The following is a 25213-nucleotide window of genomic DNA, read 5'->3' as shown; positions in this document are numbered from 1 at the left end:
GTCCCACACACAGCTAGAAGCCCAATATTTTTTCAGAGGTAGATGCAGAAAAAAATATATTCAGTTTGCAACCTGATGGAGGTCAGTATAGATGGACTAATACAACAAGTCCCACACACAGCTAGAAGCCCAAATATTTTTTCAGAGGTACTGTAGATGCAGATAAAAATTATTTTTAATTTGCAACCTGATGGAGGTCAGTATAGATGGACTAATAGAGAAAGTCCGACACACTGCTAGAAGGCCAAATATTTTTTCAGAGCTAGATGCAGAAAAAAATTATATTCAGTTTGCAACCTGATGGAGGTCAGTATAGATGGACTAACAGAGAAAGTCCCACACACTGCTAGAAGGCCAAATATTTTTTCAGAGCTAGATGCAGAAAAAAATTATATTCAGTTTGCAACCTGATGGAGGTCTGTATAGATGGATTAATAGAACAAGACAAACACACAGCTAGAAGCCCAATATTTTTTCAGAGGTAGATGCAGAAAAAAATATATTCAGTTTGCAACCTGATGGAGGTCAGTATAGATGGACTAATACAACAAGTCCCACACACAGCTAGAAGCCCAATATTTTTTCAGAGGTAGATGCAGAAAAAAATATATTCAGTTTGCAACCTGATGGAGGTCAGTATAGATGGACTAATACAACAAGTCCCACACACAGCTAGAAGCCCAATATTTTTTCAGAGATAGATGCAGAAAAAAATATATTCAGTTTGCAACCTGATTGAGGTCAGTATAGATGGACTAATACAACAAGTCCCACACACAGCTAGAAGCCCAAATATTTTTTCAGAGGTAGATGCAGAAAAAAATATATTCAGTTTGCAACCTGATGGAGGTCAGTATAGATGGACTAATACAACAAGTCCCATACACAGCTAGAAGCCCAATATTTTTTCAGAGGTAGATGCAGAAAAAAATATATTCAGTTTGCAACCTGATGGAGGTCAGTATAGATGGACTAATACAACAAGTCCCACACACAGCTAGAAGCCCAAATATTTTTTCAGAGGTACTGTAGATGCAGATAAAAATTATTTTTAATTTGCAACCTGATGGAGGTCAGTATAGATGGACTAATAGAGAAAGTCCGACACACTGCTAGAAGGCCAAATATTTTTTCAGAGCTAGATGCAGAAAAAAATTATATTCAGTTTGCAACCTGATGGAGGTCAGTATAGATGGACTAATAGAATGATGCTATGCCCAAAAGATTTTACTTCACTAGGTGCAGTAAAAAAATTGGTATTCTATACACAGGTGGTATATCTTGCAACACAGATAGGCTACTCCACTGACTAACACACTCTGCAATATGCCAAAAAGGATTAGCTTTGCTAGATTCAGCCAAATGCTGTGAAAAAAACTTACACAGCACTGGCACAGACCTGCCTGGCAAAAACTGATAGGAACTGATGTAACCTAGTCCTGAAAAGGACTCCAATTACAATTAGTCTTTACTCCCACAATCTATCTATTTAAGAGCACAGACCTCCCTGATAAAAGGACTGCAATCACAACTATTCCCTACTCCCAAGCTATCTGTATATTTATGCGAAAATTGGCTTGAAATTAACAAGGTATAGCGCACACAGCAACAGCGGTGCCGTCTAACACGCAGCTGCAGCAGTGAGAAAATGGTGGCGACGGGGAAAATGTCTTGGTCTTATAGGGCAAGGACATGTGACATACACTGCCAATGACACATGCCCTTGCTTGTGTGAAAAAAAGCACTTCGCTCCGTGTGTGCGCTGCTGATAGGCTGACAGATTGCACCTCCCCACTGCAAATGCGGGAAAGAGAAAAAAAAATGGAGATCTTCGTTGTTCCTGCAGAGATCCATCCCCTGCCCCTCCCCCCACCCCGCTGTACACTCAAACTGCGTATTAACATTAATTTTCATCATTACTGAGAAAAAATCCAGTTATGATTTTGGTGCACGAACAGTTATCGAACATAACCTCGAACAGCCGAATTTTTCTCAAATTGTTCGTGTTCGCCGAACGGCTCGAACACCGCCCAAAACAGCTCGAATTTGAGATTGGCGAACAGTTCGAGTAGAAAAACGCTCATCTCTACTCGGCTGCAGTGAATAATGCGACCACTGCAAATGCTCCATTACCCCGTTTTGCTCTCCCGGAAAAATTTTCTGGGGACAGTAAATTTTGCAGGGGTTTTATTAATTTATGCTCCATTCACTTGGAGATGATGGAGGCACGGTTCCCCTCCGAAAGAGCCAAAGTGGGTTATGTCATCTCATTACTCTCCCACAGGGCTCTGGAGTGGGCTACTCCTCTATGGGAGCGGAATGATACGGTTGTAGCAGATGCGGGTCTTTTCTTTAAGACTCTAAAAAGTATATTCCTTGGTCCTCAGGTCACGTATGATGCGGCCCTTAAGCTTCTTGCGTTGATCCAGGGTTCGGCCACCGCCAGCCACTATGCCATCCAGTTTAGAACCCTAGCGGCTGAACTGGATTGGTCTGAGCGGTCTCTTATCCCGGTGTTCTGGAAGGGTCTGTCTGGTCATGTTAAAAATGCTCTATCTACCAGAGAGATTCCAACCTCCCTGGAGGAGTTAATATCTCTCGCAAACTGAATTGATTTGCATCATTCAGAACACAGGTTAGAGCTGGAGGTCGCCAAACCTCAGTATCGATTGGCATCATCCTTCTCTAGACCCATTTCTGAACTCCCGACTCCCGACCAGGAGCCTGAGGCTATGGAAATATTCCGGACTGACTCTAGTCCCTCTCGTTCCCGACCTGCACATCTCTTGGAGTACCCCGTAAATAAGGGTTCCAAGCAGTCGGGAAAACGAGTAGGTCTTACCACTGGTGGAAGAGGTGTATTAGATTCTGGGACTTCTTCCTCCAAATTGTTATATAATGTGACATTGTCCTTTGGTACATCTGCAGTTACTGCCAAGGCGTGGGTGGACTCTGGTGCTGATGGCAATTTTTTGTCATCTGCATTTGCCCAGAGGCACGCTATCCCTATAGAGTTACTGTCAAGACCAATGAACATCAGTGTAGTCAATGGTTCACTCCTGGACACGCAAATCACCCACCAGTCGATTCCCCTCACCATGTCATTTCCTCAGGGCCACCGGGAGGTCATCTCCTTTCTTATTATTCCATGTCGATTAGACGAGGTGTTATTGGGTCTCCCCTGGCTACGGTGTCATACTCCACACATTGACTGGAATACAGGGAGAATTTCTTCCTGGAGTGAGAATTGTGCATCTCAGTGTATGGTCACAGTCACCCGGAGGGTAGTCTCTGATCCACTTACGGTTATGGCTTCCGGTACAGATTCTTTGTCTGTCCCCAGGACCCGGGCCTTGTCAGACTATGTCAAAAAGAACTCTCAGGTACAGAGGGTGGCTGCAGTGTCCTCTAACCAGGTTCCATCGGGGAGGACGTTTGTTTCCCCTAATCTATAAAATATGGTGCTCTCCTGGGCTCATGCCCCTAAGATTGGAGCTCATCTGGGGATCAAACATACCACTAAGTCCCTTCAACGGTCCTATTGGTGGCCCCGGTGGCGTCAGGACGTCAAGGACTTTGTTCTCGCATGTCCCGTCTGTGCGAGAGATAAATCTTTCCGTCAAAGTCCGGCTGGTCTTCTCCATCTGTCACCCGTGACGGACTCCATACATAGAGAGTCGGTTGTCACTTCTCGTCGTCCTGCCCCCGTATGCTATCCGGGCGACAGAGTGTCGCTCACGGCTCGCAATACTAAAGTACGCGGGGAGTCTGCTAAGTTTGCCCCCCACTTTATAAAAGGGTACCCTGTACACCGGAGGGGTCACAGTTCTGAGAATCTTCTCTGTGACCCGTTGGACCACATTCATGCTCCCCTGTTCGTTAAGGAAAATGAGCGTCAAGTGGAGGGGGATATTAGAAGGGGGATAATGTTAGGTGTCGGGCTGTTGTTGGATTCAGAATGGATCCAGAGCCTTCTGTTGTCTCTTATTACAGTCCAGCCGGGGCTGATGCTGCTCAGCATCGTCGTCAGCCCCAACACCTAGCTGGTCCATGAGATGTACAGATTGCCTCTCGGGTATTTGTGCCTAGCACTGTTAAACATAGGTTGCTGAGGGAGAAAGGGCTGTTGGAGCCTAAGTCCAGGATTCTCCGTACTGAGCATGTCCGTGACCTGGCGGACCGTGATTGGTGGTTTGGCAACCACCTGATCCGGTGACCTGACACCGCCTGATTGGTCGTGGGTGACGCCACCAGTAGTGCGAAGGTGGGCAGGGCTTAGTCTTTAAAAGACCCGCCCACAAACATGGCGGCACACTCTGATCATTGAGCAAGTGATGCTGTTGTGTGGATGACTGTGTTCCACGTAGTTTCTATAGGCAGGATAGTGGAAATAGGCAGGTAGCTCTGTTTTGCAGTCTGGCTCTGCCAAAGGGGTCGCCTAACACCCCGAGCAGCCTGCAGACATCCTGTCCACGGCTATCGCCTGTCAGCCACGTGGAGTAATACCCTTCAGTCCGGTAGCACGCCGGCTGGAGGCACGTGTACCTATCGGCGTAGTCACACACGCATCCTAGCACCACCAGTGTAGTCCCTGTGTAGTTAACAGGGCTACAGCTACTTCCCCGCGCGCGCATCTCCCGTGCAGTTAACTGAGATAGAGCGAACCGCTATACCCGTTCCTGTGTGCAGTAACACGGAAGGGTTTAACATTTAAGTTGGTTGCTTTCCTTTTCACCCGGAAAGTGTTCGGCAGCAGGCCACCAGGCTGCATCGCGGACCCCGGGGTCGGTTGCGTTCCGTTATAATAAAGTTGTCTGCAACCGCCCTCCTAACACTGCCTGAAAAATGCTCGAGTTTCCCATAGACTTACATTGGGCTCGTTGTGCGGGTCGCGCACCTGAGTTTTCCAATTTGCTCCACCCGAGCAACGAGTACCCGAGCAATTTAGTGCTCGCTCATCACTAATTAAAATTAGTTCTTTGAAAGCATGATTTACCATTTTTGGATTATAAATCCTCTATATTTTACATTTATAAAGAAAAATCTTCTTGTAATAGAACACACTGTATTCTCCATTTCAGAAATTCTGCCAGCAAAATCCTTGGCTCTAAAAAATCCATTTGTGCTTTTTAACTTCTTGTCAGCAGTATCCTTGGCACTAAGGAATGCAAAGTCTCTTAAGACAAAGTAGCAGTACTAGTCTTTCAAACAGAATGCTATGTGAGTTTCTTTTGTATCGTTATTGGTACAATGTAGTCTGTGCATACAGTAAATGACGGTCAGCAGAATTTTTCCATATATGTATTTAAATTTCTAGCAAGAAAATATGCTCTATAACAAAGCCACATTTGCACTGGAAAATCCATGCAAGTTGGAAGTTAAGTACTTAAGGAAACTTTCCACTTAAATTTGCTGCAAAACCACCTGTGCTACATGATTTCATCCTGAAACATGTTACATAATCCAAATACACCACATATAGAGCCTGATATGAATTTTAAAATCTTCGCAATGATCTTAAATGTACACAGATCTTTTCTGCAGCATGTAAAATGGGTCTTGTAATCTCTATTCACTTGTGTTATGTCGGTTTTGCACCGAAAAATCCCCCAAAGTCACAGTACATACTGATTATCATCTAAAAATTAATTTATTTCAGTTCTTCAATACAAAAAGTAAAACTCATATATAAAACATAATTTAAAACTATTTCTAGTGTTTATTTCTTTTAATGTTGATGATTATGGCTAACAGCCAATGAAAACACAAATGTCATTATCTCAGTAAATTAGAATAATTAACAAAAAACACCTGCAAAGGCTTCCTACGCATTTAGAAAGGTCCCTTAGTCTGTTTCTGTAATCTCCACAATCATGGGGAAGACTGCTGATGTGACAGATGTCCAGAAGGCAGTCATTCACACACTCCACAAGGAGGGTAAGCCACAAAAGGTCATTGCTAAAGAAGCTGGCTGTTCACAGAGTGCTGTATCCAAGCAAGTTGAGTGGAAGGAAAAAATGTGGTAGAAAAACGTGCACAAGCAACCGGGATAAGCGCAGCCTTGAAAGGATTGTTAAGAAAAGGCCATTCGAAAATTTGGGGGAGATTCACAAGGAGTTGACTGCTGCTGGAATCATTGCTTCAAGAGCCACCACACACAGACATATCTAGAACGTGGGCAACAAGTGTTGCATTCCTTGTGTCAAGCCACTCATGATCAATAGACAACACCAGAAGCGTCTTACCTGGGCCAAGGAGAAAAAGACCTGGACTGATGCTCAGTGGTCCAAGGTGTTGTTTAGAGATTAAAGTAAATTTTGCATTTCATTTGGAAATCAAGGTCCCAGAGTCTGGAGGAAGAGTGGAGAGGCACACAATCCAAGCGGCTTGAGGTATAGTGTGAAGTTTCCACAATCAGTGATGGTTTGGGGAGCCATGTCATCTGCTGGTGTAGATCCACTGTGTTTTATCAAGACCAAAGTCAGCGCAGCAGTCTACCAGGAAATTTTAGAGCACTTCATGCTTCCCTCTGCTGACAACCTTTTCGGAGATGGAAATTTCATTCTCCAGCAGAACTTGGCACCTGTCCACACTGCCAAAAGTGCAAATACCTGGTTTAAAAACAACAGTAACACTATGCTTGATTGGCCAATAAACTCGCCTGACCTTAACCCCATAGAGAATCTATGGGGTATTGTCAAGAGGAAGATGAGAGATACCAGACCCAACAATGTAGGTTGCTATCAAAGCACCCTGGGCTTCCATAACACCTCAGCAGTGCCACAGGGTGATCGCCTCTATGCCATGCCGCATTGATGCAGTAATTGATGCAAAAAGAGTCCCTACCAAGTATTGAGTGCATTTACTGAACATACATTTCAGTAGGCCAACATTTTGGATTTTAAAAACATTTTCCAAGCTGTTGTTATAAAGTATTCTAATTTGCTGAGATAATGACATTTGTGTTTTCATTGGCTGCAAGCCATAATCATCAACATTGAAAAAACACTTGAAATAGATTACTCTGTTTGTAATGACTAGTGATGAGCGAGCACTAAAATGCTCGGGTGCTCAAAGCTCGGGTCGAGCACATTGGAATACTCAGGTGCTCGACCCGAGCAACGAGCCCAATGTAAGTCTATGGGAAACTCGAGCATTTTTCTGGCGGTACCCCCCCTCCCCGGCGGTCTGCAGAAGGTCAAAAATTGCCCAAATCGATGGGAACAGTGCTCAATTAAACGTCAGGCAGGCAGAATATATAGGCAGACAGACAGGCAGGGTATATAGGAGGGTGCATGAAAAACATAGCTGGGCACTTGGAACACACTAGTGCCCTCCGATTTTCATGCACCCGTCTCTTTAGAAAAGCCGGCCGGCAATTCATCAGCGGCATAGACCGGTACCCGACAATTTAGAACAGAAAGAATAGAGCATCACACATAGATTAGATAGATAGAAACATGTCAGTCACATATATAATGAGTACAGAGACAGTGTTGGTTACTGTACTTGTCATTTAGTGTTAAAATAAAGGATTTATTTAAAAAAAAATTGGCGTGGGGTTCCCCGTAATTTTAGTCTCTAGCGGAGGTTAAGCAGACAGCTGGGGCTGATGTTGGAAGCCTGTTTGAAGCCTGTTTGAAGCTTCCCAGGCTACTAATATCAGCCCCCAGCTGAATACCTAGCCTTTACTAGCTAATAAAATGGGGGACCCCAAAAAAAATGATGTGGGGTCCCCTCTATTTTAATACTGTAGCTAGCAAAGGCTAGGCAGACAGCTGGGGGCTGATATTAATAGCCCAGGAAGGTTGCCATGAATATTGGCCCCCTCCCAGGCTAGAAACACCAGCCATCAGCCGCCCCAGAAATGGCGCATCCATAGGATGCCCCAATTCTGGCACTTAGCCTCGCTCTTCCGACTGCCCTGTAGCTGTGGCAGTGGGGTAATAGGGTTGGGGTTGATGTCAGCTTATAATGCCAGCTGACATCAAGCCCAGGCTAGTAATGGGGAGGCGTCTATAATACACCCCTATTACTAACCCCATAGTGAAAGTTAAAAAAAATCAAACACCCAGAATAAAGTCCTTTAATTGAAATAAAGACACAATTCTTCAATGTTCTAAATTAAACTCTACTTACCGTCACGCCCATTCCAGCTGAAGCCAACGATCTCCTGCAATAAAAGTAAAATAATAAACCAACCTCATCTTTACCTTTCCATGGTTCTCAGGACGGCTTCAGCTCTGCTACATTGACATGACAGGCTGGATCGCAGCAGAACGCTGCCATCCAGCTTGCCATGCTGCAGACACTGAGAAGCTCCTCAGTGAAGCTCCTCAGTGTCTGGCTGTGACGGCATCCGGATGAGTCAAGTTCATGTCCAATGAACTCATCTCACCTTATGAACGTCACTGACAGCGTGGGGGAATTCTCCTGCGCATGCGGTTCCCGGCAAATGATGTCACCGCTTGAGCAGGAGAATTCTCCCACGCTGGGACGGCATTGAGATGGCAGGCTGGATGGTAGCAGAACGCTGCCATCCAGCTTGTCATCCTTCAGAGACACTGCAGAGCGCAAGCAGGCCTGCGCTCCTCAGTGTCTGCTTGCAGCATTCTGCTGCGATCCAGCCTGTCATGTCAATCTAGCAGAGCTGAAGCCGTCCTGGGAACCATGAAAAGGTAGGGATGAGGTTGGTTTATTATTATACTTTTATTGCAGGAGATCGTTGGCTTCAGCTGGAATGGGCGTGACGGTAAGTGGAGTTTAAATTAGAACATTAAAGAATTGTGTCTTTATTTCAATTAAAGGATTTTATTCTGGGTGTTTGTGTTTTTTTTAACTTTCACTATGGGGTTAGTAATTGGGGTGTCTTATAGACGCCTCTCCATTACTAACCTGGGCTTGATGTCAGCTGGCATTATAAGCTGACATCAACCCCAACCCTATTACCCCACTGCCACCGCTACAGGGCAGTGGGAAGAGCGAGGCTAAGTGCCAGAATTGGCTCATCCTATGGATGCACCATTTCTGGGGCGGCTGACGGCTGGTGTTTCTAGCCTGGGATTGGGCCAATATTCATGGTACCCTTCCTGGGCTATTAATATCAGCCCCCAGCTGTCTGAGTAGCCTTTGTTAGCTATTAAAATAGGGGGGACCCCACGTCATTTTTTTTGGGGTCCCCCATTTTAATAGCTAGTAAAGGCTAGGTATTTAGCTGGGGGCTGATATTAGTAGCCTGGGAAGCTCCGTCGGTATTACGCCCTTCCCAGGCTTCAAACATCTGCCCCAGCCGTCTGTTTAACCTCCGCTAGAGACTAAAATTACGGGGAACCCCATGCCAATTTTTTTTTTAATAAATCCTTTATTTTAACACTAAATGACAAGTACAGTAGCCAACACTGTCACTGTACTTATTATATATGTAACTGACATGTTTCTATGTATCTAATCTATGTGTGATGCTCTATTCTTTCTGTTCTAAATTGTCGGGCACCAGTGTATGCAGCTGATGAATTGCCGGCTTTTCATGTTTCACTGAGAGCACTGTTCCCATCGATTTGGGCAATCACTGTAATGCCACAACCACCATGGCTGTGACATTACAGTGAGTGGCAGACAATCCCTGCATGATTGGTGCTCTTAATAGCACCAAACATGCAGGGCGGGGACCCAAGCTCCCGCCCGAGAATCTTGAAAGTACTGAGCGAGCTCCGAGCATCTCGAGTACTGATATACTCGGGCGAGTACCGAGCAGTGGCGAGCATGCTCGCTCATCACTAGTAATGACTCTATATATAGTATATGAGTTTCACTTTTTGTATTGAATAACTGAAATAAATTAACTTTTTGATGATATTCTAATTTTGTGAGAAGCATGTACTTAGACATACTAACAAAAAAATAGAAAAGTTGTATATCAGCTCACCAACTGTTGAAAAATGCCATGAATTGAGGTGCGATGCACAGAGGCTGCAGACCAACTTCTGGGTGTAACCATTGCAGTAAAATTGAAAAATCGAGCATTCGCTGGAAATAGTCTAGGTAATTATATTAAAACATTATTTTATTAGCATCATAGTTAAAAAAAAAGAAAAATAAAAAAATCAAAGCATACATAGATAATAAAAGGACACGGGTCTACTCGTTTCAAGCATAACCGCTCTTAGTCAGTACCATGTGCAACATTAGCTGTGCCCTCAACAATGTAGTTACTGGGAAAGTCCACCTAACCATGGATATATGGACAAGTGCTTGTGGGCAAGGAATGTACATCTCGCTGACGGCACTCTGGGTTAACATAGTGGAAGCCTGGACCCAGTCGGACCTTGGGACGGAACACTTCCTCCCGATGCCAAGGATTGCGGGCCCTAGGTCAATCAGGGTTACCCCCACAATCTACAGCTCCTGCACCTCATCCTCCTCCTCCTCTTCAGCCTCTATCTCTGAAATGACCACATCAGTCACAAGCTGGAAGCACTGCAGCACTGCCTCAGCCAAGCGGGAACAAGCTGTGCTGAAGCTAATATATTTAGGTGACAAACCACACAACGATGAATAGTTGTGGACAGCTCTGAAAGAGCAGGCAGATATTTGGCTGACACCCCTGAACCTACAGCCAGGCATGGTCATGTGTGACAATGGCCAGAACATGGTGGCGGCTGTAAGGCGAGGCGAGCTCACACACGTACCATGCCTGGCCCATGTACTTAACCTTGTGGTTCAGGGGTTTCTCAAAACCTACCCGGAGCTGCTGGATCTGCTTGTCAAAGTACGCCGCCTGTGTGCCCATTTTAGAAAGTCAGCTACAGCTTCCGCCGCCCTAGCCGTGTTTCAGCAGCATTTGCAGCTTCTGGCTCATCGACTGGTGTATGATGTCTCCACGTGTTGGAACTCAACATTGCAGATGTTGGGGAAGATTTGTGAGCAGAAGAGGGCAATTGTTGACTACGAGCATCAACAAGGCCGTCGGTATTCAGTTCAGACTCCACACATAAGACCTCAGAAGTGGACATGGATGTCAGACATATGTACGATCCTCCAAAAGTTTGAGGACTCCACCAAGGTGGTGAGCGGCAATGATGCCATAATTAGCATCACCATCCCACTTCATTGTCTTCTGAAAAGCTCTCTGCTCATAATTAAAGAGGATGCATTGCAGGCGGAGCATGATGAGATGGAGCAAGGAACCATACAGAGTGATTCCACACAGCCCAGCCTCATCTCATCCCAACGTAGATTGGGTGACAATGAGGAAGAGGAGGAGGAGGAAGAACAGGAGCTAGTTTCATGCGCTATAGACGGTACTACCTGCACAACTGTCATACCGTCTGTTTAGTGTGCATGGCCAGAGGACAGAGAGGAGGAGGAGGAGGAGAGCATGGTCAATCATGATCTTGGTGAGGGCTCGGAAGTCTTGCCTGTTAGTAGTCTGAAACCAGGCAATGTGAACTGAGGTCTAAGATGGTAGACATTCTGTGCAATTTAAGGGTGTGGCATCCCCTTTGTTGAGCTGACTGGTATATATGTAGCTTACCACGGGCCTGGGTGGTCTGGAGTTGGGACCCGGTCCTATTTGTCTACCCTTTTATATGCATTGCTTCAACTTTGATATACAATAAGGTTTTTAATATAGGCAGTATAGGTACCGTCCCAATTTAGGGTCACCTTGCCGCTGGTGGGACGGCTTGTATACTTTTTTTGATCAAAAATAGTTCACTAAGTACCCTATATTTATTATGCAACTTTGCTTTACATTTATATATAATGATGGTAGGGTATGAGATATATTTTTGTCTTTTGTCTTTTGTAGGTTTTGTTTCTTTTTTGCTAGTGTGAACATGCTCCTATTTCTTGCATGTCTACCATCTTAGACCTCAGTTCACATTGCCTGTTTTTTTGTCTTGTTTGCATTCTGTGCAATTTAAGGGTGTGGCATCCCCATTGTTGAGCTGACTGGTATATATGTAGCTTACCACGGGCCTGGGTGGTCTGGAGTTGGGACCCGGTCCTATTTGTCTACCCTTTTATATGCATTGCTTCAACTTTGATATACAATAAGGTTTTTAATATAGGCAGTATAGGTACCGTCCCAATTTAGGGTCACCTTGCCGCTGGTGGGACGGCTTGTATACTTTTTTTGATCAAAAATAGTTCACTAAGTACCCTATATTTATTATGCAACTTTGCTTTACATTTATATATAATGATGGTAGGGTATGAGATATATTTTTGTCTTTTGTCTTTTGTAGGTTCTGTTAGTAGTCTGGCACGCATGGCTGAGTTTATGTTATGCTGCCTTTCCCATGACCCTCGCGTTCTCAAAATTTTGGGTGACAGTCATTACTGGTTGGTGACACTTCTAGACCCACGCTACAAGGAGAACTTTATATCTCTTATTCCTGATGTGGACAGGTCTGCAAAAATGGGGCTCTCTGCTCATAATTAAAGAGAATGCATTGCAGGCGGAGCATGATGAGATGGAGCAAGGAACCATACAGGGTGATTACACACAGCCCAACCTCATCTCATCTTAACATGGATTGGGTGACAATGAGGAAGAGGAGGAGGAGGAGGAAGAACAGGAGCTAGTTTAAGGCGCTATAGACGGCACTACCTGCACAACTGTCATACTGTCTGTTCAGCGTGGATGACCTGAGGACATGGAGGAGGAGGAAGATGAGGAGAGCATGGTCAGTCGTCCTGGCAGCTGTTGCTTGATTGCATAGGCAAACAGTATGGGAAAAACACTTCCTAATAATGGTAGCATTTTTTGCAGGAGGCCATCTGACCTCTACGTCTCTTGCAACGGGTATTGGAGGTCCTCCAAATTTTTGACAGCCGTTGCTTCACTGCATAGGCAAACAGTATGGGAGACCCACTTCCTAATAATGGGAGAATTTTTTGCAGGAGGCCCTCTGACCTCTACGTCTCTTGAAAGGGGCATTGGAGTTCCTCCAAATTTTTGGCAGCCGTTGCTTCACTGCATACGCAATAACAGTATAGTAGACCCACTCGTTAATAATGGGAACAACAAAGCATAGCCGGCTGATGGCTCTCTAACAGCAAGGGCCGACTGCTGGCCCTTTAAGAATAGTAAAGGCCACCTGATGGCCCTATCAAAATAGTCTTTGTGACTTCCAGAGTCCCTCCATCATAAATGAAACAGGATGTGTCTGATGATGTGTCACACACCATATGGCCAGATAAGGCTGTATTATGTTAAATGACATTTCCTTGTGAATGCATTTGTCTTGGTTGAAAGCAATGCAAAAACGCATCAAGAACGTTATGTGTGAACATAGCCCAAGGTGTGGAGGAGCATTTTTGTTTTTGGTTATTTATTTTGCCTTATATACAAGTCATTACCCTGGAAAGGATGTTCCTTAACATATTGCCCAGGAAAATGCATTTTGGTTTAGTTTTTGTATGTTTAATTGTGAGTCCGTAAAAGTGGTGTCATACCTCTGACAACGTTGTTGACATCAGTGACCTGTGAGTAAGAAATGCTTCCAGGGGTCTTCCCCATGCTGTTCCCATGTCATTTGAGCACTGTTCCCATCGATTTGGTCAATTTTTAGGCACTCTGCAGACCACCGGGGGGAGCCGCTGGAAAAATGCTCGACTTTCCCATAGACTTACATTGGGCTCGTTACTTGGACCGAGCATTCGAGCATTCCAATTTGCTCGACTTGAACAACAAGTACCCAGACATTTTAGTGCTCGCTCATCACTAATTAGATCCATTCGTTCTGCAGACCTCTCCATTCTTCTACTGTACCTTCATTTAACTATGTTTCTCTGTATCTTTGTATGCTACAATTGACATCAGCAGGAAGTAAAGGGCGGCAGTAATTCAAGTATCATTCTATCTTGAACTTTCTTGAATTGAATAGAGTGTGAATCATGCAAGTGAATGCAACTGCAAAATTAAAGCACTCAATTTTAATTCTAGATTAGAAACTTTTCATTCTCATATGTATACCAAGAGGCTTTACAGAGGATCTGGACTGCTTCTACTGGACACGCCATATACAAACAATAAAGCTGATCGTTCAGTGCAAATGCTGAGCCAAGATATTATAGGTAAATCTGCACGAACATTTTAGACTTTGAAATTATGTTGCAATTTCCATGTCATTATAAAATATATTTTTAGAGTTATAAATGATAAATCATGTATACATACTAAAGTATTCAGAGGAGGAAATGCTTAAACAGCTCGCCTGGTTAATTCTCTGGAACTATCTACAGTATAACATAGAGTAAGTGGGTTGATGAATTTGCTCTTTGCACAGCTTGATTAATGGAACCATAAAAGAAAATCACTTCTGCAGAAGGTTCTACTCCCTTGTGCTCACTAATACAATGAATTAGAAATATACCAGACTTTAAACTAAACCTCAAAGCATGCTAAAAATAAAGGGTGATAAAAAAATATATAGAAAAACATGAATATATTTATTTTTATATTTTTATCTTTTATTCTCTTCTGTCATGTTTTCTAACAGTTATATTGTGTTGCTGGAATGCATAATTTTCACTTTACTAAAAAATAAGTAAAAGTCCAACTGCAAATTAGGATTATAACTAAGAATGTTATGAGTCCAAACTGTATTATATATGTACGAAAAAAAACATTCTATTTAATTACAAAATGCTTCAAGGCAGCAAACTTTTCCTCATCATTAGTGTTGAGCGAGCACTAAAATGCTCGGGTGCTCGAAGCTCGGGCCGAGCTCGCCGTGATACTCGGGTGCTCGACCCGAGCAACGAGCCCAATGTTAGTCTATGGGAGACTCGAGCATTTTTGCGGTGGCACCCCTGGCAGTCTTTTAAAAGCCTAACAAGTGCCCAAAACGATAGTGACAGTGCTCAAATGACATGGGGACAGCATGGGGATCGCCCCAGGAAGCATTTCTGACCCCCAGATCACTGCTGTCAACAACTTATTGCTTTCAACTATGACAAATGCATTCACCGGGAAATGTCATTTTAACATTTTACAACCTTATCTGGCCATGTGCTGTGTGACACATGCATAAAGTGCTGAAAAGACATGGGAACAGCATGGGGAAGACCCCTGGAAGCATCTCTGACTCCCAGGTCACTGTCGAAAAGTGTGCCCATCATAAGTGATCCTTGCCGCATCAGAAGATGCAGACTTGCAACTATCCCCATGCAAGTTCTAGTCCCAGGGCAGTGTTCAATTGTACCTCCCCCATTCTTTGCAATGCAAGCGCAAGTATGCAGCCTGCCACCCACCCACCCCCAGGCTACGATACCATACTGCTTGCTTGCTTGAACTTGAAATTGGGCCTTTTAGGCATGTGGAGGCGGAATCTGGCCACCACGTCATGGCTGTGTTAGCGGCCTGGAATCCATACTCAGTCCCCAGCTGCCCGGCGGCCGGGTGTCCATACTCGGTCCCCAGCCGCCACGCGGCCAGGTGTCCACACGTGGTCCCCAGCCGCCTGGGGGCAGCCGGGTGTCCATAAACGGTCCCCAGCCGCCCCTATTTCTCAGTGGAACATCCCCCCACACACTTTTCTTAGCCCGGCCTGCTTTAGGCAGCATTGGACGAGCCCACGAGAGAACCAGACTCCTCCGGTGGGCCCTGACTTCTCCATCGGTGGAGTTGAGAGTGCCAAGGTGAGGAGCATGATGATGATGACAGAAGGTAGCATCTGCTATGTTTTCTTTTAATGCAAGTGTAAGTGTGCAGCCTGCCACCCACCCACCCCCAGACTGCAATTCCATACTGCTAGCTTGCACTTGAAATGGGGCCTTTTAGTTTGGAGGAGGCCGAAGCTGGCCACTACCTAATGGCTGCTTCGGCAGCGAGGTATCCATACTCAGTCCCCAGCCGCCCCTATTTGTCCTGGTGTGCCTTATACATAAGATTAAGCGCGTATACCAAAACATTACCTGTGCCCTCCCGAGTGCATTTAGTGGGAAGGAGAGCCAATTCCGCTGTAGTGCGTGCATGCCAAACCCCTGTTCATGGTACATGCGAAGATGCCTCCCACCTTGCACCTGTCGTTGCAGACTTGCAACTATCCCCATTCAAGTCCTTGTCCCAGGGCAGTGTTCAATTGTACCGCTCCCATTCCTTGCAATGCAAGCGCAAGTATGCAGCCTGCCACCCACCCACCCCCAGGCTGCAATACCATACTGCTTGCTTGCTTGCACTTTAAATTGGGCCTTTTAGGCATGTGGAGGCTTGGCCGTGTCGGCGGCCTGGTATCCATACTCAGTCCCCAGCCGCCTGGTGGCCGGGTGTCCCCGCTTGCTCCCCAACCTCCAGGGGGTGGCCGGGTGTCCATACTCGGTCACCAGCCACCCCTATTTGTCCCGGTAACCTTTCCCACACTTTTCTTAGCCAGGCCTGCTTTAGGGCAGCATTGGCCGAGCCCACCGGACTATCAGACTCCTCCGGTGGGCCCTGGCTTCTCCATCAGGGGAGTTGAGAGTGCCAAAGTGAGGAGCATGATGAGGATGATAGATGTTAGCATCTGCTTTGTTTTGTTGTAATGCAAGCGCATGTATGTAGTAGCGGCTAGGCCTGAGGTGGTCAGCGTTTTGGCGCATATCCTACCTCCTCCGAGGATTGCTGGATGTTTTCCTGCTACTATTCAAGTTCTATGACTCCCGTTAAAACAAAGCTTCAGGTGATAAATGATGGATGAGGTAGTGGCAAAGGAGAAAGAGCAGGAGGAACAGGGACCATTCACATCAATATCAGGCCAGTCAACCAGATATGTCTTGTAGGATATGTTTCTGTAACAAAAGGAGCGGTTCGGCTACTCAGTTATAGGGCATACAGTGAGTGCAATGCCTACCAAAAATTTCGAGGCACTCCAATGCCCCTTGGAAATGACATGGAGGTCAGAGGGCGTTAACTAAACCTTTTTTTCCATTTATAGCAACTGGGTCTCCTGTGCACTGTTGGCCTAAGCAGTGAATGGAAGGCTTTCCAAAAATTATGAGGAACTGCAATGCCCCTTACAAGAGCCATGTGTGGCACCCCAGGTGTCTGGTCACCACAGTAATAGAGATATTACGTCGGAGAGCAAGTGGGAGGTTTCCTGGTCAGGATCCCTTAAACATGCAACATCCTCCTGCCCCAGTCCTGGGAGGGGAGAATTCTGCCCTTATAAACTGGATCTGGGGCAGGGTTGAGTGAGTCAGAGAACAGAGAACAGTTAGAATCAGAGTGAGAGCAAGGGAAATTAACAGCAAGGAGCTCTGTAGGAGCTAGGAGCTAAAGACCAATGGCTGGAAGCTGAGCAGAGCTCGCCCTGGCAGAAGACAATAGGAACCGGACACAAGTGTCCGAGGCTGTGAGGACTTATATATCCAGCAGCAGAAACCAGCCGGCAGGGGATTTCAGGTCCTCTGGCCATAGAAGCCCGGAGGCTCAGTCACAAGCAAGGGACCAGCACCGCCGTCGTGGAGAGGAGGCTAACAGAAGGCCCCAAGTCACCAGTCAAACGGGTGAGCACTACACGGTACACTCAGGGACGTGGACTACTTCTACCCGCTTACAGCAAGGTAGCCAGGAAGAGTGCAGACAGACGGGGAGGCCTACAACTCCACCTGGCCAGGGGAACTCCTGCTTGCTCACAGACTGACCAGGCCTCTTATGCTAGCCAGTACTCCCGGGAGGGTCTACCTTATAATCATCAGTAAAGACCCTGAACTGCACTGCAAAGACTCTGAGTCGTTCCTGCTGCGCTCGTGCACCATCACCCCCATCATCCACACTCACTGCCCTGAGGCTATACTCCTCCTGTGGGGAGTTATCCCATTCTCTGCTGCGCACACAACACCAGCCTCAGCGGTCTGCCTTGCAGTGGTGGTACTCCTTGACCGCAATCCACGGGTGGCGCAGTCGGACAATTAACCTCAAAACTTAAGAAAGACTGCCACTGGTTTGACCAGCCTGAGCCACGGGACCGGGTCACCGCCACGGAGACTACAGACCGCAGAGACCCGGCACTGGGTATCCCACACACGTGTACACACGGCCCAGGGGGCGCGTCACATGCAGTACAGCATATTACAAACATAAGTTCCATTATTGGGGAGTGGGTGTCCCATAGTATTTGGTTATGCCTTGCAAGCAAAAGATGCCAAAAATTAGGACTGGGCAACTTGCAATGCCCCTTACAAGAGCCATGCAGTACAGCATAATACAAACATAAGTCCCATTATTGGGGAGTGGGTGTCCCATAGTATTTGCTTATGCTTTCCAAGCAAAAGCTGCCAAAAATTAGGACGGAGCAACTTGCAATGCCCCTTACCAGAGCCATGCAGTACAGCATATTACAAACATAAGTCCCATTATTGGGGAGTGGGTCTCCCATAGTATTTGCTTATGCTTTCCAAGCAAAAGCTGCCAAAAATTAGGACGGAGCAACTTGCAATGCCCCTTACAAGAGCCATGCAGTACAGCATATTACAAACATAAGTCTCATTATTGGGGAGTGGGTGTCCCTTAGTATTTGCTTATGCTTTCCAAGCAAAAGCTGCCAAAAATTAGGACGGAGCAACTTGCAATGCCCCTTAAAAGAGCCATGCAGTACAGCATATTACAAACATAAGTCCCATTATTGGGGAGTGGGTGTCCCATAGCATTAGCCTATGCTTTCCAAGCAAAAGTTGCCAAAAATTAGGACAGAGCAACTTGCAATGCCCCTTACCAGAGCCATGCAGTACAGCATATTACAAACATAAGTCCCATTATTGGGGAGTGGGTGTCCCATAGTATTAGCTTATGCTTTCCAAGCAAAAGCTGCCAAAAATTAGGACAGAGCAACTTGCAATGCCCCTTCCAAGAGCCATGCAGTACAGCATATTACAAACATAAGTCGAATTATTGGGGAGTGGGTGTCCTATAGTATTTGCTTATGCCTTGCAAGCAAAAGCTGCCAAAAATAAGGATGGAGGAACTTGCAATACTGGCACCCTGGTGGTATAGTGGTGGTGGAGGCTGAGGATAAGGAGAAGAAGATTAAACAGCCAAAACGAGGAAGCGTATACCCATGTGTGGGTGGGAAGCGGTGCATGTGAATACACCTCCCGAAATAACACAGTGGATTTGACTTTATGTTACTCTGCTGTCATTTAGTGGTGATGAGAAGTCTGGCCCAATCCAGCCCTTGTTCATTTTGATAAGGGTCAGTTTGTCAGCATTGTCAGTTGACAGGCGAGTGCGCTTATCAGTTATAATTCCCCCAGCGGCGCTAAAAACACGCTCCGATAACATACTAGCGGCAGGGCAGGCCAGGACCTCCAAGGCGTACAGAGCGAGTTCATTCCAAGTGTCCAGCTTGGATACCCAATAATTAAAAGGCACAGAGGAATCACGGAGGACGCTGGTACGGTTGGCACGGTACTCCCTCACCATCTTTTGAAACTTTCCACTCCTTGTGAGAGTACCCCGCGCCTCAGGGCCTGTAAACTGGGCGGGTGTCAGAAAACTGTCCCAGAACGTTGACAGTGTTCCCCTGCCTCTGCTGGATTGGAGTTGCATCTCTCTCGCCTGTACGCCTTGGTTGGGCAACGAACTGTGACCTCTGCCGCTAGCGTGTTCAGATGGGAATTTTTTTAAGAGTTCTGCAGCAAGGGCCTTCTGGTACTGCCCCATTTTTGTAGACCTCTCCACCTCAGGAATAAGAGAGTGAAAGTTCTCCTTGTAGCGGGGGTCTACAAGTGTCATCAACCAGTAATGACTGTAACCCAACATTTTGACAACGCGAGGGTCACGGTTAAGGCAGCGTAACATAAAGTCAGCCATGCGTGCCAGATTGGTAACGGGCAAGATTTCCGTGTCCTCACCAAGATGATGACTGACCATGCTCTCCTCCTCCTCCTCTTCCTCCTCTTCCTCCTTCCCCTTGTCCTCAGGCCACCCACGCTGAACCGACGGTATGACACTTGTACAGGTACTACCGTCTACAACGTATGATGGCAGCTCCTGTTCTTCCTCCTCCTCCTCCTCTTCCTCATTGTCCCCCAATGCACGTTGGGATGAGATGAGGCTGGGCTGTGTGTAATCGCCCGCTACGGCTTCTTGATCCATCTTATCATACTCTGGCTGCAATGCCTCCTCTTTAATTCTCTGCAGAGAGCGTTGCAAAAGACAGACAAGTGGGATGCTGACACTAACCATCTTGGTGGCCTCCTCAAAGTTTGTCAGGATGGTACATATGTCAGACATCCAGGTCCACTCCTGAGGTCTTATGTGTGGAGTCTGACCTGAATATCGACAGCCTTGTTGCAGCTGGTACTCCACAACTGCTCTCTTCTGCTCACAAATCCTTTGCAACATGTGGAGGGTAGAGTTCCAACGTGTGGGGACATCACACACCAGTCGGTGTGCCGGAAGCTGCAAACGCTGCTGCAACACAGCAAGGGCGGCAGAAGCTGTAGCCGACTTGCGAAAATGAGCTGACAGGCGGCGTACTTTGACGAGCAGATCTGGCAACTCGGGATAAGATTTAAGAAACCGCTGAATACGAGGTTAAGCACATGAGCCAGGCATGGTACGTATGTGATCTCACCTAGCCTCAGAGCCGCCACCAGGTTACGGCCATTGTCACACACGACCATGCCGGGATGTAGGTTCAGCGGTCTCAGCCACAGATCTGCCTGCTCTTTCACTGCTGTCCACAACTCACAAGCAGTGTGAGGTTTATCACCTAAGCTTATGAGTTTCAGCACAGCCTGTTGCCGCTTGGCGGAGGCAGTACTGCAATGCTTCCAGCTTGTAACTGTGGTGATATCTGAGGTGGAGACTGAACATGAGGAGGAGGAGGAGGAGGATGCACAGGAGCTGTACACTGTGGGGGCAACTCTGACTGAAATAGGGCCCGCAATCCTCGGTGTTGGGAGGATGTGTTCCGTCCCAAGGTCCGACTGGGTCCCGGCTTCCACTATGTTTACCCAGTGTGCCGTCAGAGAGATGTACCGTCCCTGGCCACAAGCACTGGATAGTACAGCGATTTGACCCGTGGAACTGCGAAACCACACTGGGATGTCGGGCCTACACAAGACTATTTTCAACAGATATATTTTTGTGTCACAAGAGTCAGTTGACACTACTGTTTTTCTTTACGGAAAAAACTACCAAAAGCTGAATAATAGAGATTTTTTACCGTGGGATGGCAAAACCACAGTTATTGTTTACTGGGGTATACCACACTTTTTTAAATAGAGATATTTGCGGCTGAACAGTGAGCGACACACTCAAACTGCTTTTTTTGTAGATACCAAAGGCCCAAAACTGGATAGTACAGCGATTTGACCCGTGGAACTGCGAAACCACACTGGGATGTCGGGCCTACACAAGACTATTTTCAACAGATCTATTTTTGTGTCACAAGAGTCAGTTGACACTACTGTTTTTCTTTACAGAAAAAACTACCAAAAGCTGAATAATAGAGATTTTTTACCGTGAGATGGTAAAACCACAGTTATTGTTTACTGGGGTATACCACACTTTTTTAAATAGAGATATTTGCGGCTGAACAGTGAGCGACACACTCAAACTGCTTTTTTTTTAGATACCAAAGGCCCAAAACTGGATAGTACAGCGATTTGACCCGTGGAACTGCGAAACCACACTGGGATGTCGGGCCTACACAAGACTATTTTCAACAGATATATTTTTGTGTCACAAGAGTCAGGAGACACTATTGTTTTTCTTTACGGAAAAATACTACCAAAAGCTAATTAATAGAGATTTTTTACCGTGGGATGGCAAAACCACAGTTATTGTTTACTGGGGTATACCACACTTTTTTAAATAGAGATATTTGCGGCTGAACAGTGAGCGACACACTCAAACTGCTTTTTTTTTAGATACCAAAGGCCCAAAACTGGATAGTACAGCGATTTGACCCGTGGAACTGCGAAACCACACTGGGATGTCGGGCCTACACAAGACTATTTTCAACAGATATATTTTTGTGTCACAACAGTCAGGAGACACTACTGTTTTTCTTTACGGAAAAAAATACCAAAAGCTGAATAATAGAGATTTTTTACCGTGGGATGGCAAAACCACAGTTATTGTTTACTGGGGTATACCACGCTTCTTTAAATAGAGATATTTGTGGCTGAACAGTGAGCGACACACTCAAACTGCTTTTTTTGTAGATACCAAAGGCCCAAAACTGGAGAGTACAGAGATTTGACCCGTGGAACTGCGAAACCACACTGGGATGTTGGGCCTACACAAGACTATTTTCAACAGATATATTTTTGTGTCACAAGAGTCAGTTGACACTACTGTTTAACTTTACGGAAAAAACTACCAAAAGCTGAATAATAGAGATTTTTTACCGTGGGATGGCAAACCACAGTTATTGTTTACTGGGGTATACCACACTTTTTTAAATAGAGATATTTGCGGCTGAACAGTGAGCGACACACTTAAACTGCTTTTTTTTTAGATACCAAAGGCCCAAAACTGGATAGTACAGCGATTTGACCAGTGGAACTGCGAAACCACACTGGGATGTCGGGCCTACACAAGACTATTTTCAACAGATATATTTTTGTGTCACAACAGTCAGGAGACACTACTGTTTAACTTTACGGAAAAAACTACCAAAAGCTGAATAATAGAGATTTTTTACCGTGGGATGGCAAACCACAGTTATTGTTTACTGGGGTATACCACACTTTTTTAAATAGAGAGATTTGCGGCTGAACAGTGAGCGACACACTTAAACTGCTTTTTTTTTAGATACCAAAGGCCCAAAACTGGATAGTACAGCGATTTGACCAGTGGAACTGCGAAACCACACTGGGATGTCGGGCCTACACAAGACTATTTTCAACAGATATATTTTTGTGTCACAACAGTCAGGAGACACTACTGTTTTACTTTACGGAAAAAACTACCAAAAGCTGAATAATAGAGATTTTTTACCGTGGGATGGCAAAACCACAGTTATTGTTTACTGGGGTATACCACACTTTTTTAAATAGAGATATTTGCGGCTGAACAGTGAGCGACACACTTAAACTGCTTTTTTTTTAGTTACCAAAGGCCCAAAACTGGATAGTACAGCGATTTGACCCGTGGAACTGCGAAACCACACTGGGATGTCGGGCCTACACAAGACTATTTTCAACAGATATATTTTTGTGTCACAACAGTCAGGAGACACTACTGTTTAACTTTACGGAAAAAGCTACCAAAAGCTGAATAATAGAGATTTTTTACCGTGGGATATCAAACCACAGTTATTGTTTACTGGGGTATACCACACTTTTTTAAATAGAGATATTTGTGGCTGAACAGTGAGCGATACACTCAAACTGCTTTTTTTTTAGATACCAAAGGCCCAAAACTGGATAGTACAGCGATTTGACCCGTGGAACTGCGAAACCACACTGGGATGTCGGGCCTACACAAGACTATTTTCAACAGATATATTTTTGTGTCACAACAGTCAGGAGACACTACTGTTTTACTTTACGGAAAAAAATACCAAAAGCTGAATAATAGAGATTTTTTACCGTGGGATGGCAAAACCACAGTTATTGTTTACTGGGGTATACCACACTTTTTTAAATAGAGATATTTGCGGCTGAACAGTGAGCGACACACTCAAACTGCTTTTTTTTTAGATACCAAAGGCCCAAAACTGGATAGTACAGCGATTTGACCCGTGGAACTGCGAAACCACACTGGGATGTCGGGCCTACACAAGACTATTTTCAACAGATATATTTTTGTGTCACAACAGTCAGGAGACACTATTGTTTTTCTTTACGGAAAAAAATACCAAAAGCTGAATAATAGAGATTTTTTACCGTGGGATGGCAAAACCACAGTTATTGTTTACTGGGGTATACCACACTTTTTTAAATAGAGATATTTGCGGCTGAACAGTGAACGACACACTCAAACTGCTTTTTTTTTTTTAGATACAAATGGCCCAAAATGGATAATACAGAGGTTTGAACCATGGAAGTGCAAAACAACACTTCTGTTTCTCTAGCCTACACCAGACTATTTTCAACAGTTATATTTGGGTCTGAAAAATCAGAGACACGCTTTTTTTTGGGGGGGGGGACACACCAAAAGGTTAATAAGACGGGTATTTGTACAGTGTGAAGGAGGAAAAAAAAGGAGGATTTAGATGAAAAAAAAGGATTTTTCCTGGCCCCCGACACCTGGTGCTAAGTCCAGCAATTTCAGCAACAGGAGCACACAGGACTGTAATGCAGCGTTTGCTGGTATAACCACTGTGTCTCCTATACAGCCTGCCTGCCTGGTATCTGGGATGGATATTAGTCCTGAAAAGGACTGTTTGTTTGTTCTGGCAGCCTTTACAGACCCTACACTAACTATTTCGCAGTTTATATCTCTCCCTAAATCAGCAGCGCTGTCCCTACACTGTCTAATCCGGAGCGACTGTGTCCAAGATGGCGGCGCCCGGTTTTAAATACTCGAGGGGACGCTGTGCGGCCAGCCAATCACTGTAATGCCCACAACCAACATGGCTGCAGCATTACAGTGACTGGCTGGCAATCCCTGCATGTTCATTGGCTCTGTAAAGAGCGCCAAACATGCAGGGCGGAGACCCGAGCTCCCGCCCGAGTAACCCGGAAATGCTCGGTGCTTGCCGAACATCCCGAGTAGCGTGATGCTCGGGCGAGTACCGAGCAGTGTCGAGCATGTTCGCTCAACACTACTCATCATATACATCAATATCTTGTTTCAATATACAGGGTGGGCCATTTATATGGATACACCTAAATTAAATGGAAATGGTTGGTGATATCAACTTCCTGTTTGTGGCACATTAGTATATGGGAGGGGGAAAACTTTTCCAGATGGGTGGTGACCATGGCGACTATTTTGAAGTCAGCCATTTTGGATCCAACTTTATTTTATATTATACAACAGATGTGCAGCATCTGAAGCAATGGATACTGGAAGCCTGTGCTAGCATTTCTTCTGCAGTGTTGCTATCAGTGTGTCAAGAGTGGGAGAAGAGGGTTGCATTGACAATCCAACACAATGGGCAGCACTTTGAACACATTTTATAAGTGGTCATAAACTTGTAAAAAACTCATGAAAGAATAAAGTTATGTTAAAACAAAGCACACCATTGTGTTTCTTATGAAATTCTCAAAAAGTTTTATTTGTCACATGACCCTCTTCCCATTGAAAAAAATAAAGTTGGATCCA

Source organism: Phyllobates terribilis, unplaced genomic scaffold (assembly GCF_046119375.1).
Source record: "Phyllobates terribilis strain yellow unplaced genomic scaffold, ASM4611937v1 Scaffold_1__5_contigs__length_1240528914, whole genome shotgun sequence".
Lineage (NCBI taxonomy): Eukaryota > Metazoa > Chordata > Amphibia > Anura > Dendrobatidae > Phyllobates > Phyllobates terribilis.
The sequence above is the reverse complement of the archived record's forward strand: the minus strand, read 5'-3'. Positions refer to the sequence as shown.